This window comes from Sturnira hondurensis, unplaced genomic scaffold (genome assembly GCF_014824575.4).
Source record: "Sturnira hondurensis isolate 20B ecotype Veracruz unplaced genomic scaffold, ASM1482457v3 Scaffold0004091, whole genome shotgun sequence".
NCBI classification, from domain to species: Eukaryota; Metazoa; Chordata; class Mammalia; order Chiroptera; family Phyllostomidae; genus Sturnira; species Sturnira hondurensis.
In genome coordinates this window covers 212,041-231,520 of record NW_028076722.1, presented here as the reverse complement: position 1 = coordinate 231,520, position 19,480 = coordinate 212,041, and the positions used below count along the sequence as shown (strand labels likewise).

The following is a 19,480-nucleotide window of genomic DNA, read 5'->3' as shown; positions in this document are numbered from 1 at the left end:
AAGGCAGCAATGACATTTCCCTTCATACTACACAATGCTTGTCTATTTAGAGTGCTGTAAAAAATCTTTTGGGGACTTGGAACTTGAACTTTACTTATATTTATTGGTGCAGAAACATCCATAAATAGAAATCACAGTAATTAAAATCAATGAATAGAAATGACACATCATCATTTCTACTTAGATACGGTTTGATGTCAGTTCTTCTGATTCATTGAAATTCAAGCTCAATGTACTTCTTTCCCTGGATAGAGCAATAGAAAAAAATTCATTATACACTGATTGAGATGAACTTTTACAACTAATGTTGTGGTGTCAGGTCCCCTGAAAACTCGGCATTTCAAAACCATTATATTTACTTGTGTTGCAGCTGATCAAGGCTGGGCAGATCCACTCTTGCTCCTGGGACATGGAAGAAAATGCATAAAGTTGTGTGGGTGCTTGACATACCTTTATTCACAGGTGGGCAGGCCACAGATGCTGCAAGCTGCATGTCGCTAACTAGTGAGAAACCCCTACTTGTTTAAGTACTAGAGGGGAACAAAGCTCGAAAAATGCCAGAACATAACAAAACATAACATAACATAACATAACATAACATAACATAATTCTATGTATGCAAACCCACTTCATGTTATGAGAACAGTTTGTTAGACCCAGTCTCAAGGCTAACAGAACATAATTTATCAGGCTTCTTCTACAAGGCTATGGGAACACTGCTTCCCTTAGTTACCCAGACACCTGGGTGAGGAAGCCAGACTGACTCCACTACCCTACACTACTGTTCTCAGGTGACACAATCTTACATGTAGAAAACCCTAAATATTATACACACATACACAGTTAAAACTAATAAATGAATTCAACAAACTTACAGGATACAAAATCAACATATACAAATGAGTCGCATTTGTGTACATTAACAGAAAGTTCTTTAAATGTAGAGGTAACATGTTGCCATTTCTCTCCACCTAAATCCTCAATAGAAAATAAACTTCTCTTGTCAATGAGTTTATATTTTCAGTATTTTATAAATGGTTCTGATTTTTGATGATCAAATTCCCCAAGCTTTTAAATATATAGTCCCTGGTTGTCAGAATAGAAATCAACAACTGGGGAATATTAGAAAATAGCTCAGGGATTGTGTTTTATCCATCTCTCTGTCATACCACCTGTCAAATTCCCTAGTACTGCATTATTGAGGGTAAAGAGAGCTCTACATACTGATCAAATGTTTCAGTTTGCCAGAAGATAATAGTGATTCTTAACTCATATGGACTTCATAATATAATCTCAAACTGTGTAAAGCACAAACTGAAAGACCTAATGGGAAATTACAAAGTCTCTATCCCATTGGGTGATTTTAGTACATCTATAGTGACTCATGGGTCAAACAGATAAAAACTTAGCAAGAATATAGAAGATTTGAATACCACAATGAATCAGTTTGATCTAATGAATGTATATGTAACATTGCATACAATGATTAAAGATTTTTTTGCAAGAACTTGAGGAACATTATGAAAACTGATTACATCCTAGTCTACAAAGTAAATGGCAATACATTTTTCCCTCCTTGCTTCCCCTTGGTCCCTAGCCAGTCTATTTTCAAGTTCACAACGAGAGTGATCCCGAGAAAACCTAACCTGGGTGAGTCATACCTCTAGGCAGATTTCTCCAATGGCTTTACATCATACTATAAGTGAAAGTCCAAAGCCATACCATTCCAGTAGCCCACAAAGCCCACCCACCTAGCCCTCCAGCTCAAACTTTTCCAAAGAAAACTTTGTCTCCCTAATCTCATCTCTCCCCTCCGCCACTTAGTGTGTACCAAGTACATTTGTCTCTGCTCTCCCATTAACACACTAAGAGTGATGCAGCCTCTGAACTAGTCAACTTGCTGTTTCTTCTGCCAGGATCCTTCATGCAGGTAATAAAACATTCAGGGACTCCTTCATCTCTTGTAGGTCCTTTTACTAAAATCTTCAACACCCTATCCACGACTCATTCTCTATCACTTGTTCTGACTTCATTTTTCTCTAAATCATTTCACACTCTCTAAAATGTTACTAACTTTAGCATCTGTCTCCCTTCACTAGAATGTAAACTCCTAGAGCCTATGGTTTTTATTCTACTTTATTTATTGTTATATTTCTAGTAACTAGAGAAGTCCCTAGAATCTTATCCACATGTAATAAGAATGAATGAATTGGGAAATTTAAAGGCACCTTTATATAACCCTTGAATTAGAGAAAAAAGTCATAATTAAATTATAAAATATTTCAAACTAAATGACCAAATTCATACATCTCAAAATTAGAATATAACTAAAGTAATAGCTGTAGGAACTTTTATAGCCTTCAGTATGCTTATTAGAAAAAAACATCATTTTAAAATAATTAACCCGACATCCAAACTAAGAATTACAAAGGCACAGGATAATACACATCCTCAAAATGTTGGGAAGTAAATAATAAAGATCACAAATAGAAGCAAAAGTTCAGAGGCCAACAAAGCCCTCCCCAAAACAATTACTTGTAAATACTAATAACTTGTACAAATTTCTGGTCATAAATAGAGAAGGCAAAGTAGACACTATTAGGAAGGATATAAATGCTATAACTACAGATACTACAGTAATTAAAAAGATAAAACTATGTTATGAATAATGTTGTTAATAAAATGAAAATATAAGGTGAAATGGGAAAAAATTCTAGAAGAATCCAACCTGCATAAACTGGTTCTATTCGAAAGACTGGACAGCCATTAAAATTCAGAATCAGTAGTTTATATTATTCTACCAAAGACATGCACACACACTCATACACACACACACATTAAAATCAGACGGCTTTGCAGGAAAGTTCCAGGAAACATGAAATAACAAAGAACTCCAACAATAAACCAACTTTCCCAGGAGCTAAAAAGAAGGAATACTTCCTCCAACTTATTTGACAATAACAATGACCTTAATAGCAAAAGTTTTTAAAATAGCGTATGTAAAGTTACAGGACTGGACTCCTTGGAGAAACGGCTGATCCTAGGGCTGGTGCTGAAAATATACATACACAGTGAGCCTGGGGCATCTTGTAGTGCCAGAAAGAAAGGAAGTGTTCAGAAAAAACAAAACAAAATAGCACAATGATTTGGGTACGTCCAAGGAACACAGAAGATAACACTTGAGTAACAAAAAAATAACAATATTGAATTGGAACCCAAAGTACCAAATAAATATACATTAGTTAGCAGTGATGTAAATAAGTGATTAAATAAACAAATAATTAAGGGAGAAGAAACAAGTCTCCTGTGCAGAAGAATTCCAAATAATTTATGTAAATTCCCCTCCCTTAAGGAGGGGGAGCATAAATCTCCAGTCCTTTAATTATGGACTGTGTAGAGTGTCCTCCTTCCAAAGAGTAGAGGATGTCAAGTTCTAGGCACATCTCATGACTACAGATGCTCTACTCACAGATAAACTACCGACAACCTGAGCTCAGTCTTGTTGAAAAAAATCATCATTACTGAATCGGTATCAACCCAGAAAATATTTCCATATCAACACAAACTGTAATAAAATTCACTAGATTAAGAGACTGTAAAAGGGAAAAACATAAATAGATCAATAGAACATTTGATACAGGGCCTTTGAAGTACTAATATCCTATTCTGAATTTGGTGTTGGGTATATGATTGATCATTTCATTGTTATTGGTTAACTTGATATACCTGCCTTTTGTCGATATGTCCTATTTCATATTAAAAATGTGATTGTGAAGATAAATGGTTTGGGACCTTTAACTGGAACCTAATCAACAAAGCAAACATGCAAGCACAATATAACCAGAGACATTGAAATTAGGAACAAACGGACAGTAACCAGGGGGAAGGGGAAAGAGGGACAATGAGGGGGAAAGGGGGAAGGGTTTTAAGGAAAAACTGTAAAGGACACATGGACAAAACCAAGGAGGGGTGGAATGGGGGAGGGAGGTGGGGATGGCTAGGGTGGGGGTGAGAGGTGCGGGGTAAAGGCCGCCAACTCTACTTGAATCACAATAAAATAAAATAAATAAAAAAAGAAAAGTGGTTTGGGGATTGATGGGTGGTTTGCTTGGAGATGGGCTTCTCTGCAGTGGAGGAACTTATCTGTCATATTTATGCATTTGGGCATAATCCCCTCTCAGGACCCACCTACCCATGCTTCGATACCCATTTCCATTTCACCCATGCCCAGCCAGCAGTGTTTCCACAAAGTTAGAATCAGGTACACAAACCCAGGGGAAACGGAAAAGTATGGTTTTAGCTGGGAAATGACCCACGGCCTTTCAGGCCAGTGGGGAGTGTGTGGAAGCACCTCCTAAACAGTGTGAGGCCTTGGACGCCTCAGAGAGATCTATGGCATCCACTGCTTCTTCTCAGAGAATTTTTCTCCATTTCACCTCTCCCAGCTCCATTGTGAACGTCTCAGCTATCATCTCATTCCTGCAGCCATATACCTGGATTTTACTTCTCGGTCTGGCAACTTTGGCTTGAAAATCTGTTTACGTGGTTCACCTGGCTGACCCCAGGATGTAGCTTTTATATTCTTCCCTTATCTGCATTCAGTGAACTGCCCATGGACAAATAATGCCCTGGCCTGAGTTCACAGTGTACGGTGCACTGTCTTGAGGGAGGAAGGGGCCCTACGCAACTGCTGTAGCTTAGCTCTTTTAACTGCATATTCACATGATTTTTGTGATGCAAAACAACTAACCTGCATGGAGCAAATATTTGTCCAATTGCAATATCAAAATGATAAAGTTAATATTAAAACTATAAATAATTTGTCTAGGATAGTTACATAAGTGAAATTACTTGATGAAGGATGAGCAAGAAAATAACCTTCAATGAAATGCAGATATTATAATGACTTTTTGTACAAATCATAGTTTCTCTAAAGCCATAGCTTTTTTGTATTTGCATAAAGGGATTCTAAATAACTATATTTCTGCTCTTGAAAAGATAACTACATCATTTTATATTCAATCTAACATATGTCCTAAAAGGGGGTTTAATGTTTATAACCTTTTTCAAAAGGTTGGGGTGTCAACAAAGTTGCCTGTCAAGTGCTCAGGTGAAGCTCTTTGTGGTTTGGATCCAGTATGGGACACAAGGGTACCCTGGTCCAGGGTTCCAATATTACAGTTGTGTGTGTGTGTTCTTGATGTCACACTCACATTCTCAGCCCTTGTTCTTCAAAGTAAAATAGGACCTCCTCAGAGACTGACCTATTTACCAATCTTGTGATACAGGCCTAAGACACTTCCTTTGAATAAGAGCTCACTGATGGAAGTGTACTAAAAACTTTCACGAGTAAATAATTATCCAACGGGGCAGGTGTTTGATTTTAAGTACAGAGAGAACTTACACACTTAGGAGTCATTCTGGGTTTGGACTGCATCCAGATTTTTGTCTGATTATTTCCCTTTTTAAAAAAATTTTTCTCTTGTCTTTTATTTCATCAGTTTTTTTTAAAAGATTTATTTGTTTATTTTTCTTTAGAGGGGAAGAGAAGGAGAGAAATATCAACGTATGGTTGCCTCTCGTGCGTCCCCTGCTGGGAACTGGCCTGCAACCCAGGCATGTGCCCTGACTGGGAATCAAACAGCGATCACGTGGTTCGCAGGCCCGTGCTCAATCCACTGAGCTATACCAGCCAGGGCTCCCCCTTTTTTTTACCCTTGCTTTTCCTACATTTATTTCACAATTACTGAAATATGTGCAAGCACATTAAACAGGTACCACAACAAACACAAATAGTTCTTGGTAACCATTCATCACCCCACGGAAGGGGCCCTACAGTTGAGTAGCCGACTAGCCCTGAGTTGGCCTGCTTTACAGACACAGGGCAAAGTGTTGGTTAAATTGGTTAGTTGGTTGAGTAGACGTATGTTTTTACATGAGATGATGATATATTAAAATGACATATAAAATATGATGGTACAGCCCTGGCTGGTGTGGCTCAGTGGATTGAGCACCAGCCTGTGAACCAAAGGGTTGCCAGTTTGATTCCCAGTCAGGGCACATGTCTGGATTTTGGCCAGGTCCCCAGTGAGGGTGCATGAGAGGCAACCACACATAGATGTTTCTCTCCCTCTCTTTCTCCCTCCCTTCGCCTCTCTAAAAATAAATAAATAAAATATTTTAAAAATATGAGGGTACAAAGAGAGGTGAACTAGGAGACACAGGTGTCCCTATGTTTACAATCTTTCCATTAAGATGCCTTCACTCATCCCTGGCTAATATAGTAGCTTCACAACTTTTTGGTTTGTGTTAGTATGCAGATTGTGCTCTACACAAAGTGGGCTTGGTGTGTGTGGGGCTATAAATAATGCTTAGTCTGAAAGACTAAGTCTCCAGGTGGAGAGAAAAGAGATCAGCAAGGCAGGGTGAATGGGGGATCACTCCGGGGTTGAAGCCTACTAGGAGGAATAAAACAAAAAGCCATTGGCAGTACTTGTCATCTGATTTCCTGAGTGTAACACAGCTTTAGACCCCCTTGTAAAAACACATTAGTTGTCAACAATAAAATGATCTTGATGCTCCATCCATTTCAGGTGGCATAAGACAGAAATCTCAGCTTTTTCACTTAATTGTGTGGCCTTAGGTAAGTGACTCAAACTTCACACAACTCAGTTACCTCACCTGGAAAGCAGTGCTGGCACCTACCTCTTTGTGCGGTTGTATTCATTTAATAAATTTTAAAAGCATGTGTTAAACACTTATGAACAGCTAGCAGTTGGTAGGCACTCAATAAATTATAGCTAATAAAAACATGAAGAAAAATATATGCAATAAAATTTGATTTGGAGCTACTTGCATCTCTCTCACACACGGTCATTCATATATGTGTGTCACAACAGTTAAGTCTTGGACGGGCCTTGCCCCGTCATCTGAATGATGGCCACAGGATTCTCTCTTTCCCAACCTTCTGCCCACACTTGACAGCACATTGTAACGCGGTCTTATAACGAAAGTCTTTGCCTCAAATTTAAATAAAGTACCAAATAGGACAGATATGGGGATGCCAGAGTGAGGGTGACAGAGACTCCCTCTTCCAATTACTATATTTTTAAAGAATACAAAGTAGGACCAGTTCAATATCTTGTTGACCCCTCTGCCTGATCAACAGCAGGAATAGAGACCTACAATGGAAGCACTACCTTTAAGAAAAGAGCAATTTTACATGTCAACCTGAAAAAGTCTCAGCTACAAAGAAGTTTTAACGCTAAGTGAAATTTGGGGTTTTAATATATTGCCTCTGGACATTCTGATAGCTGAATTGAGCTTGTATTTGCCACCTAAAGTGACCATAGGACTGCCTATTACCTGAAAGCGAATGAACAGATTCCCATGACCCCTGTAAGAGAGTTCAGTGAAGAGTGCAGGAAGTCAACCCCCATACTAAAAATGTTTAAAGAGGCCCTGGGGGAAAGACAAAATATTGAGTGGCCTTTTCTTTCTTCCATTTTTTATTGTGGTAAAATGCACATGAAATTTATCATTTTAACCATTTCTAAGTGAATGTTTCAAGGGAGTTAAATGCCTTCATAATACTGGCTACCATCACCCACTATCAATCACCAGAACTCTCTCATCTTGTAAAACTGAAACTCTAAACCTGTTAAACAGTAATTGTCCATTCCCCTCTTCCTCCAAGCTCCTGAAAACCACCATTCTACTTTTTGTAAGTTGCCTTTTGAATACTTTTTTTTCAAATAGATGGATTACCTATAAATGGTGGCATCATTCCCAACTCTTCACTCTTTAGTATCCCCATATCTTGGTTGTTTCCAAACGAGCTTTACATTTTTTCTATAGAATGCTTTTCCAAACTTTTTCTTCTTGTAAAGTCATTGTCAAATAAATTATTCAGAATATAATCAATTGTAACTTAATCTAGACTAATGTCTCTACTTCAGATCTCTTTCGAGATCAAGCAAAAAAGGTGAAAAATGAAGAGACGGAACTTAGGGACACGGGCAGCAGCATGGTAATTAAGCGGGGGCAGGGAGTGGGTGGAGGTGGAAGAGAGTATGGGGGGATACATGGTGATGGGAAAAAGTAAAATAAAATAACAAATAAGCTCCTATTAATGAGTACCACCAAACTATCCTTCCTTGTGTACGTAATCTACTGTTTTACATCTGTTCTGACACTTTGTAGAGGGGATGATCACAAGGCAATGAACACCATACAAGGCTAAATATTGCAGCACTGGCAGATATATTGAGAAACTCAGACATGGTTGGAAAGCCGTTTGGAAGAGTCAAAGAACAAAGCTACTTAAATACTTAGCTTCAACAGTAAAGAAGCCTGACTGAAAACAGAGATCAAAAACAGAGGGAAAGGTTCTCACTATAGATTCAGTAATGTCATGTCTGAATTTTGCAGGACACTCCAGAGTTTCCATAATTGATCTATTTGCTCCCTTAGTACACTTAGTGGGTCAGAACTTGTGTCCTAAATTTGGGGCTGATGACATGCTGGTTGGCATGGACCTGGGTTGGTAATGGCAAAACGAACCTCACATTCCGTCAAATGACAGTGGGGACATTGTCTCAAAATATGCAGAGAGTTTTCAGTTTGGCAAAATTGCTCATATCCAGGGAAAAAGGTTTCCACATATTTCTTGAGGAGAGACAAGGAATTCATGAAGAGTGTATGTCATACAAAAAATACAGTATGAGCTCTGCGTGTGTCCGTGTGTGTTTTCAGACAATTTGATCCACTGCTCACTTATTCCAAAAAATAAAAAGTCAGAATGTGGATCCTGTGAGAGAATGAATATAACAACAGCATAAAAGGAACAAAAATAAGATTTTTTTAAATGGGCAAATATATAGACAGACTTTAGAAATGCCTTTGAATTGTTTTTATCTCTGTCTGTCTCTGTTTCTCTCCCTGGAACTAGGGAACAGGAGCAAACATTGAAAAGCATCAGGAAAACACCATGACTTTAAAAGAATGTGATAAATGAAAGGTGAGTTAAGAAGCCTGGGATAACTCAAAGTATTTTGCAGCAGGTCTATCAATAATTAAAACCACACCCTTTAAGATAATTTCTGTTGTAGTTTTGCTGACTCTAAAGAACAAATTTAATGGGTTTATTTTTCTTATGTTATTTCATCCTGCACTTGGAAACTTGAGCAAAGAATGAAATCTAGATTTAGTTTTCCTCTGAAAAGGAAGCTTGTCTCTAAGAGAGAAATGTACTACAGGAAAAGGCATGAGCAACAGCAGTGCACATCCATTCAGGCAATGAAAAAATATATTAAGAACATAGAAAGACCCAAAGCACACAAAATATACACGAAATATGTGCTCTCCATCGTGGGTACACACAAAGTATTAAGATGTATGACCAAAGAAGTGTCCAGAGATCACAATGAAAATGATAGTGAATGGTAATATGATTCAAAACACTTTGACAAAATGGTGGTATTGAATATAAGGCTCTATTGGAACAAAGTGTACTTCTCTGACTGTGTTGGGAGATCTGCTTCATCTGTCTTCCTTTATCAAACTGGTGATATCTTGTTGAGAAATAATAAAGAGTTATCAGAAAACACAGCCTCACTCAGTGCCCTGTAGGGCGATGGTGTTGAAACACAGAATGGTGGTGTCAGTCACCCTGATTCTATGCTGGCCATGAAAAGTTGGGCCTCACAAGGGTGATGAGCATGTTCTTCAGTCTTAATTGTCAACTGTAGTAACTTGACCAATAACTTTTATTTATTTATCTGTCATTTTTGTCCTGACCTGCCAAGTATTCATATATAATTGAGCTTTCATAACCTTAATTAAATAGGTTATTGTTATTCTATTACAGCTGTCCCAGTTTTTCCCCTTTGCCCTCCTCTGCCCAGCCCACCCCCACCCCACTCCCACAGTCAATCCCCACACCATTGTCCATGTCTGTGGGTCATTCATACATGTTCCTTTTCACAATTTTTAAAGAACATTTTACTTGTCTTTCTCTTCAGTTTTTCTCTCCATCATATGAAAAATTCTGCCTGTATTCTATCTATACATCATGCCCCCGGATCAACTTTGTCAGATGCCATATTTAGCTTCCTTTTGCTTCCACAGGCAGTTTCTGTTCTCAGTACGGTTCACTGGCACACCACTAGTTGGCTCAAGATAAGGAATTTATAAAGAGTCAGAGAGTAAATGTCAAAGTGGCCAGAGTTTGAAATCACAATAATGCAGCTTCATCATCTTCCTTTATCTAGAGATATCATTTTCAGGCCTGTGACTCTTGGTATTTAATGCTCTGTATCAGTGGGGATCCGCTGCCCTTTTGTGCTTTGCTCCATGATGCTCTTTCAGATGGCTTGGATAATTAAACTTCTTTCTGCCTTTTACTTCTAGATCCCTAGTAGTTTATTTATGAATTGGGAAGCTGCATAAAATGTCTCATAGTGAATTTGCGAGAAGCCAGGGGTCACTCTTAGTGTTCCTCAGGCTTAAAAGTTGTTTTTTAAGGTGCACTTGGAGAGGCATCATTATTTGTCTCCATCAGTCAATTAACACATTGTCAGAATCTTTGTACTGCGCTGAGATTCATAGCCCTTGCAGTGGAAGCCAAACAAAGCAAGGTGGTTTAGAACTACTGTGTCAAGAACACGCCAATGCTGGCGAGGCCAGGCAGAGTGGAGCCAAGAGGCCCAGAGCAGTGTGAAAGTCGTTGGAGTCACTTGCCCATATGCAGGCAGCTCTTTCTGTGTTAGTGCAGGTCCCACCCACCCCAGCCATGCTCTTGCCCTGGAGCGATTGGGCAGCCCCTTTCACTTCTCCTGAAGAACAGCCCTTTGGTGAGCCCCCTGATCCTCTACCATATTGCTCATACACCCTGAGTGGCTGCAGATCTGAGCCACGTTCAAACCAGAGTGACTGTGAAAGGCTATCTGAGACACAAACAGCTGCCAGACTGCCTGAAAGGTTATAATTGAGTGGGTATCCTGACAAAACCAAGCAGGACACAGGATGACCTGCTCAACAGCAATGCCACAATCATGGCCACCCTGACTGCTGCCTGAGCCCAGCATTGCCCTGAGGCCATGATCTGCAAATTCTGTTAACTCCACCATCCTGATCACAGCTGAAGTTTTCAAGAAACACAGCATCTACGACCCCAATAAGACCTCTGGGGTGACAACCCTGGATGTTGTCAGCATCAACACCTTTGTTGCAGAACTGAAGGGTTTGGATGCCGCTGGAGTCAATGTTTCTGTCACTGGCAGCTGTGCTGGGAAGACCATCATTCCTCTGATTTCTCAGTGCACTCCGAAGGTGGACTTTTCTCAGGACCCAGTGACAACCCTGCCTGGGAAAACCCAGGAGGCCAGCACAGAGGTGGTGGTCAAGACTAAAGCTGGAGAAGGCTCTGCCACCCTGTCCATGGCATATGATAAAGCCCAGTTTGTCTTGTCCCTTGTGCAAGCAATCAACAGAAAGGAAGGAGTTGCTGAGTATTTCTTTAAGTCCCAAGAAACCGACTGTCCCTATTTCTCTACACTATTGCTGATGGGGGAAAGGGGCATCAAGAAGAACGTAGGCATTGGCAAATTGCCCCTTCCAAACAGAAGATGATCACGGAGGCCATTTAAGAGCTGAACGCCCCAATCAAGAAAGAAGACTATAAAAAGAACATGAAATGAGAAAGCAGTTACTGAGCAATCCTTCTCCTTAATTTACGAACACATCATGTCACTATCAAGTCAGTGCAGATGTCTTTGTATTTCAGTTTGCTTTGAGGATGAGTGTTGTATTCACATTACCATCTCTTCCAAATCACAGGTCACTGTACTGGTGCCTCAATAAAAACAGGCTTCAATATTGTTTAAAAAAAACAGAATATGGAAAACATATTTGCCAATGATACCTCAGACAAAGGTTTAATCTCCAAAATATACAAAGAACTCACACGACTTCACTCTAAGAAGACAACTAACCCAATTANACCAAAACAAGTGACAACTTGAGCCTGGTAAGTGAACATGAAAGAAACACCATTTTCTTGGTCACCATGCAATGTGCTGAAGGATAAGGAAGAAACTTGGGATTTAAAAAATCTCTCAGCAGCTGCTTTGACACAGCTACTTGCAGTGGAGGTGAGTCCTGAGAGGCCTGAGAAAATGCAGGTGCAATGCTTCCTGAACTTAAACTCATACATGAATCACTACGAATCCATTAAATAAAGATTCCGGTTCAACAGGTCTGGACAAGAGAGGCCAGTGATCTGCATTGCAGGTAAATGCAGTGCTATTGGCATGCATCCGTGGACCACACTCTGTGTAACAAGAATTGAGAGCACTAGGGATGGAGTCTACTGAATTAGCAGAGGGGGAGAGTAGGGAGGGATGAGACTGACAGAGAATAGGGGGTAAATATGGATCTGCTGAGGCAAGCAGGACCTGGAAGGCTCTACTCTTCCTCGTGCTGTACCCCCTCCTCATGACTTCTCAAGTACTGAAAACGTTTAGCGATCCAAACTGCATAGTGCTATTTGATGTTTTTCCTGAAAATTGGTGAAGGGGCTGACACTTGTACCTAAGGTATTTAGGAGCAGAATTCAGCATTTGACTTGTTGTGGAACCATTTAAAGAGAAGAACAGAAGAAGCAAGGGTTTGGGAAAGGATTTTAGACTCTGAAGAATCATGAAATTAGATTCAAAAGAAGTTTACCTTAAACTCTCAGGGACGAGACGGCCCTAGATGACATCTGGATTATAATGATATAACAATTATGATTAGTGCTTACCACACGCCAGACATTACACATTATACACATTACCTCATTAGTGCTCACAACTTGAAGATGTAAGTACCACCCCATTTTATAAAGGAAGGAATGGAGGTTAATGGCATGCCCAGATCCATACAGTTAGTAGGTTCCAGAGTGAGTATCTTAACCTTGGTCTGGCCGAATCAAAACCAATTCCTACTCTTGTTCACCAAAGAGCACTTAGCACTAACACTTTCTCAAGTAATAAACCAGGCAAAACCAAGTAGAACTTCTTTCAAGATCTTCATGATGATTTTCTGTCAATGTCTCCTAACATTTTCAAGTTCTCTAGATTGACTTGTACAAAGGATGTTCTAACTTGTGAGCAGATATCATCTCTATTTTGTCTACATTTATAGAATTACTGTAATATCTGTGGGAGGGGCAGAGGATGTGAAATAGTAGGTTATGGAAAAGTTGAAGAAAAGACTCAGGGAATGGCAAAAAGCACTGGTCTCCGTATCATTCTGATAGATCTGCCTATATATGTTTGGATCTGAATTAGCTGACATTTGAATTGTGACAAACTGGTGACAAATCACGCAGCACTACTAACTCACTTTACAGACAAATTTTAAAAGGTGAAATATAGAGGTGAGAGCCACACAGAAATACAACTCCTCAGAGGATCATTTTTCCACTAGCCCCAGTTCCCTAGCATTGCTGACATTTAAGACCTCCTCTGGGAAATTCCAGAGAAAAATCGCTTAATTGCACTTCTCGTACTTGGAACTGTGAATATAAATTGCTCCATGGACCCTTTCTACTTAATCCTTTTTTAATTCCAGCCTTTCCTTCAATCAACTTTGAGCCATCACTGTACTTGAGATGTATACATTTGGGGTTCATTTCTTTTCCCATTAACAATGTGAATCCTTCAGGCCACACAGGAGAGGAGGGACCCACACTGTCTAATGAAAGAGGACCGTCTTATACCACAGATACAGTCCCTATGAGGAGAGCACTTGGGAAGGGCTTCCAGCCACAACTTTGAGACTGTGTATACTACAAAAACTGAACGCATGGGAGAGAATACAACAGTGCCAATTATCATGGATGAAACTGGTTTTGAGATGAGAAACTGACCCTGTTGCTGTCTAATTTGGGAAGAGGGTGTGTTCTAGGCAGGCATTTCTTTGAATTTTTCTACCTAGTCACAAGTGTTTTCATTCAAATACCCAAGGATTAAAAATCTCATTGAAAACTCACCGAGGATAGCACAAAGGTGGCTGTAGGGTAAAATCTAAACTCACACAGGAGGCTTAGCTAGTGAACTCCGAAGAGAGCAATGGAAAGGGTGAACAATTGCCCACTGTAATTCCTAATGATGATGATTTCCTCTCTGCTCTAACTTCCCTTGGCTTGTGTTGAAGTCAATGGCTAAGTGATAGTTCAACACTCATCCGCCCCCTTCATGCTCCACCAAGCATAAGCTAAACCTGCTCATCCCACCAAGGTACTCAGCTATTTGGGGTAACCATTTCTCAGGCTTCCAGTGGTCCATTTCAATTCAGTCCCCAACCATGGCGCACACCAGGAGAGATGGAGAAGTGATGTGTTAAGCTTCAAGTGATGGTGGCCAAGCATCCTCGAAATGCTACCAGGATGATCATATGTTAGTAGGTGAGCCCCTCCTTCAGAGTCACCCAAAACTTCGATTTATTGTTGTACTAACAAGGAGACAAAAAGTTTTAAAGTGCAGTCATGAGGTGCTTGAAGTGCTTCTACCTGGTCATTCCTCCACAAAGCTGTGACTACAACAAATAAAATATAAATAGGAAGGATGATCTGTGCTGATAAGTGCTTGTTATTAAGGAAAGAGAAGCTTGAAAACATGGAGAAAGCATTTAGATTTAGTCCCACTGGAAATATTCTAAATTCCCCTGTATTCCTACCTCCTGGGCATCCAATTCACACTTCTTTCATTACAATAGACATATTTAGTTAAAACTAATCACCCTTCAACTCCAGTGGCCTCTTGTGTTTTCACTCCCAAGATTTATTTTCTTTTTTTGTGGGTGAGTAGATTATTATGGTCATAGCTACTACTACAAAACAATTAACTTGAAATCATAACATCAACACATAACGTGAGTGTGTTGTTACTGACTTGAATCAAACTGATTCAACAATATACATTTTCAGTTGGAAAAGACATTAGAAAACAATGGAATTCTGTTTTCTGAACGTGGAGTTTATGTTCTTATTTTTATTAAAAAAAGAATAGCAATTATTAGTCACAGTATTTGTGATAACTCTAAGTCAAGAATAATGCAACAAGAAATCTCAATAATTCAATACAGAACATACTATGACCTGGAACTCTCTTGGTCATGATTAATCACCACAAATAGCACGCAAGTCTCATGATATAATGGTTTCACTCCCATCAGAATCCTAGCATGGACCTCAAGAACGGAATATAGTATAGACAATAAACCACTGAAGTATTCTTTGTTTCTAGTGGCTAATGTATTTTGCCAGTATTACCTGTTACACTGAAAAAAAAAGGTTGGTGGATATTTCTGATTTTTTAGTGATTGGTTCATTGCTTTCCCATCCATTCCATTTCTTCCTTTCTGAGAGCAAACAGGTCTAACCAGTGCATGCCTGGATGCGATCCCGGTGCTGAAAGTCTGCAGTGTAGGAAGACCTTTGTAGAATCTGGGAAGAGGAACATGACTCAAAGAGCAAAATGGCTTGTCCCTGAGGGTTGGAGCTGACTCCATTAGGATGGTGACCTGGATTCAGAATAACTGGAGGCCACCTCCCCACTGCCTGCCTAAAGGAGTAGAAGGGGCTGCTATGACAATGACAAGACTGGTGACTTGAACCATGTATGAGATTTGCTGGGCTCATTCCTGAAAACAGTCCATTATTCCTGCTTAGTCCCTAATGGATTAAGTCCCCTCTGGTTTATCCCAAACCGAGAACTTTAGTTGGTGGACATTTCAGCTGTTAAGCATATGTAGAGAGGGTGCCCTTGCTGACAGACAGTAACAGACAACATGACATTTACCCCTCTTTATTTTCTTAGGAGACGTTCAAAGTCTGGAACATGCTTCCCCTCCCCATCTCCTCCACACCCTCTGCCTCCCACCAGGACACATTTCTACTTCTCTGATGAATTTCCCAATCTATGCATCCAACCTCACCCCTCACACTGCTGTCCCCATTTTTCTGGCCTGACTGACTGGAGTGCGAGGCTGATCTCTTCCTTTACTTCAGGGTCTACAGAATGACTCCTTCCTGCCTTTCCCTGGCTGTACAACTTAGAGAGTCACGCATCAGAGTCTGTGACTCCAATTTTCAAGAAGCTCTTTTTTTAAGAGTTTATTTATTTATTTTTAGAGAGGGTAAGGGAGGGAGATAGACAGGGAGAGAAACATCAGTGTGTGGCTGCCCTTCGAGCGTTCCCCTACTGGGGACCTGACTCACAACCCAAGCATGTGCCCTGACCGGGAATCGAACCAGTGACTGTTTGGTTCACAGGCTGGCACTCAATCCACTGAGCCAGCCACATCAGCCAGGGCAAGTTTCATGAACCTCTTACACTGCAAGAGGAGAAAGTTAAGGCCTTTAGACTCTGCCCCCATTGAAGTCCAGGGCTAAGGGTAACTATTGTGACATGGTGTCGTAGGTTAAGGTCATGTGAAAGAGGGCGCCTCTGGCCTTTGTGTGCCACTATAGTGCAGGGCCAACAAAGTCACTGCTTCTAAGAGATCTCCAGCAAGTTCTCTGGAGTCAAAGACTCTTTTTCACTTATTTCTCATTTCACTTATTTCACTCATACTTCACTTATTTCTCAGACAAGATTCTATTTCAATCCTTGTTTCTACCTTTCTCCTGCACACACACACACACACACATACCTTAGTTGTCGCCTCTAATTCCACTTCCTGCCAGGTAACTTTTTTTGTAGGTTTCATTCCCTGTTTACTAATTGCTGAAATCCCCCACTCTACTTTTTCCATCCTTAGGGTAAATGCAGGTTCACCATCTCTCATCTGAAACCTTTGGGGCTAGTTGTATCAAGGAATTCAGACTTTTTCAGATTTTTGAAGGATACTATGGTGCACATTCTGTAAACTAGACAATGCCCAACAGGGAATGTGGCTACATATCTATTCACACTAAGTGGGATAAATAAAAAATAAATAGCCTCGGATCAATTGGAAACTGGGTTTCCAACCAAATGATTTTTTCAATAGACTCATGAAAAATAAAACCCTTTGTCTTGAGAGCTTTTCATTTTTTGAAAGTTAGGATTAAGGATGGTTGACCCATATTATGTAGTACAAATTCTACAAATGGTTAACAGAGGAATGGAGCATTTTTGGAGAATTGGCTTTTTGTTGTTAGAATGGCTTATTTTCCTAATTTTGGAAACAGTGCAGAGACACGTTTATAGGTAGTACAAAGAAGAATGGAGGCACTCCAGTGAGCAGTTCAGAAAAAGCCAGAAAAATGAAGCAAAGGGAGGGTGGGGTGGCACGAGTGGTGGTGGAGGAGGAAGAAAGCCCAATTTAGAACAGATAAAGACAAAGAAAAGACAGCTGACTAGAAATGGACTTTAAAGGGCAGGTGATAGAACTTGAGGAAAAAAACATTTCTTTATAACTTCAAGGGCATGGTCAAGAAAAATTTTTAAATATTATTTTCAAAAGAACATTACAAGCTCGTGAACATAAAACCAGGTAACAGAAAACTATCACAAGCCCGGCCATCCCTATCAGTCATCCTGGTTTTTAATTTTTCAGTGTTCCATTAGGAACCATTTATAAGGAGAAGCACTTAGGCTTCTTCCTCTTTGGGAGGTTGGGAGGCCAAGAAACATGTTAGAGGTTAGAGGTTAAGGAGCTCAGAGGGCTCATTCTTTATTAATGGCAATAAACACTGTAATTAAGGGGAAAGCTACCAGTTCTCTAATTTCCAAATGTAAGAAAATGACCGTTTTAATTTCACATTGGGTTGGTTCTTCTTCTCAAGTCATTTGACACTAACTGAATGTTTCTTACATTTGAAATGCTGCCTGGGGCCCTGGCCAGGTGCCTGGGTTGGTTGGAACGTGACTCCGTACACAAAAAGGTTGTGGGTTCGAGTCCCAGCCAGGGCACATACATAGGTTGCCAGTTTAATCCCTGGTTGGGGCAGTCCAGGAGGCTCTGATCTGTTTCTCTCTCCCATGGATGGCTCTCTCTGTCACTGTCTCTGTCTCTCTCTCTGTCAACCTCTCTCCTTTCCTTTCTCTTTAAAATCAATAAACATATCCTCTGGTGAGGATTTAAAGAAATGTTGCTTGGGTCAAAATGTAGTTAGCCCCAAGGAAAGATGTGGTTAGAAGGAAGGAAATGGTTATTCACAAATCTATGAAATCCTGAAGTGTCAAGGACCCTGCTTTCATTCAAAGAGAGGAGGCATTTCTTCCATCCTTCTGATCTTAACCACTATTTTGAGTTTCTCATCAAATTTTCCAGATGACCCACCAATCACAAGCTGACCTAGTTAATTACAAAACTGCAAATTCAATTTCAGGGGGTGTTTATTTCTCAGGTATAGGTTTTAAAAAATAGAGCGTCTCCTTAAGAACAGGAGCAAGGTCATATCTGGTTGAATCCTTAGCCCCGAGCGTACTATATAGTATAGGTGTTCGATACAGATGTGTAGATTGATTACTTAAAGATATGCCACTTTTCCTATGTCAGGCCGTGGGCTACGTCTTGCGGGGACAGGAACAGGTTAACGCCCCCGCAGGAATTCAGATCCAACTTGGCACAAGGTAAAGCAAAAGAATATCAGTTTTAGTCAACACCCAATCCAAGAAGAGAGCAGCGGGGAAGCAAGTAAGGCTTACTTCACGTTTTGCAGGAGCTTTCAATACCATTTTAGCGCCTGCATTCCCCAAGTAATCGCCTTTCACAAGGGGCGTGAAAGGAGGCGAGCCCAGAGACTAGAAGCAGTTTCAGAGGGAAAGTTAGGAAATAGTAAAAACTAAGGGATTCCTGAGTCCGAGACTGGGTCCATCCTGGGTTTGAAAAGAGAGGACGTAACACCTGTTGTCACTTCGCTTCTCCTTTCTCCAAATCCCCCAGCATAAGAAACTAACGGGGCGGTAGCACTGGGCGGATGGTGTTCCATCACTTCTTACTCCAATGGCTACAGCCCTGGAAACCTAGGAGTCCACAGCCGACGCCTTCTAGACAAGGACCCACTCCAGCTTGCTAAGAAAAGGAAACCCACGTGATGGCTGGGCGTAGGGGTGGGAAACAAGGGGACCTCCAAGTCCTGCTGCCTGGGGCGGGGGCGGGCACCCGGCAGTTTTGAGGAATTGCCCCGTGCAGCCAGTCGGGGGCTCGGGGCTCCCACTGCGTTCCTCGCGCGCGGAGCACGGGGCCAGAAGACTCGCTCTGCGCGCGCTGCTGGCGAGGGGTAGAGTAGCAACCCTAGAGGGAAGCACTGGACAGGGGCGGGGTGGGGCGGGGTGGGGCGGGCTGGGGCGGGCTGGGGCGGGCTGGGGCGGGGCGGGAGCAAGCCTAGCGCACTTGGAGTCAGGAGCTGAAGCCTGACACCGCCTAGGCGCCGACCGCCGCCCCGCCCCACTCGGCGCTGCCTCCCACAGCCTGGGGAGGGGTCGGGGCGGAGCGAGCAGGGCTG

The 19,480-nt window shown here is 41.0% G+C and overlaps 1 pseudogene; it reads left to right on the top strand.

Moving 5' to 3' along the window:
• The window catches only part of LOC118985137 (malate dehydrogenase, mitochondrial-like), a 54,306-nt pseudogene extending 42,658 nt beyond the window's left edge, over positions 1 to 11,648 (top strand).
• Positions 11,649 to 19,480: the final 7,832 nt, after the last annotated feature.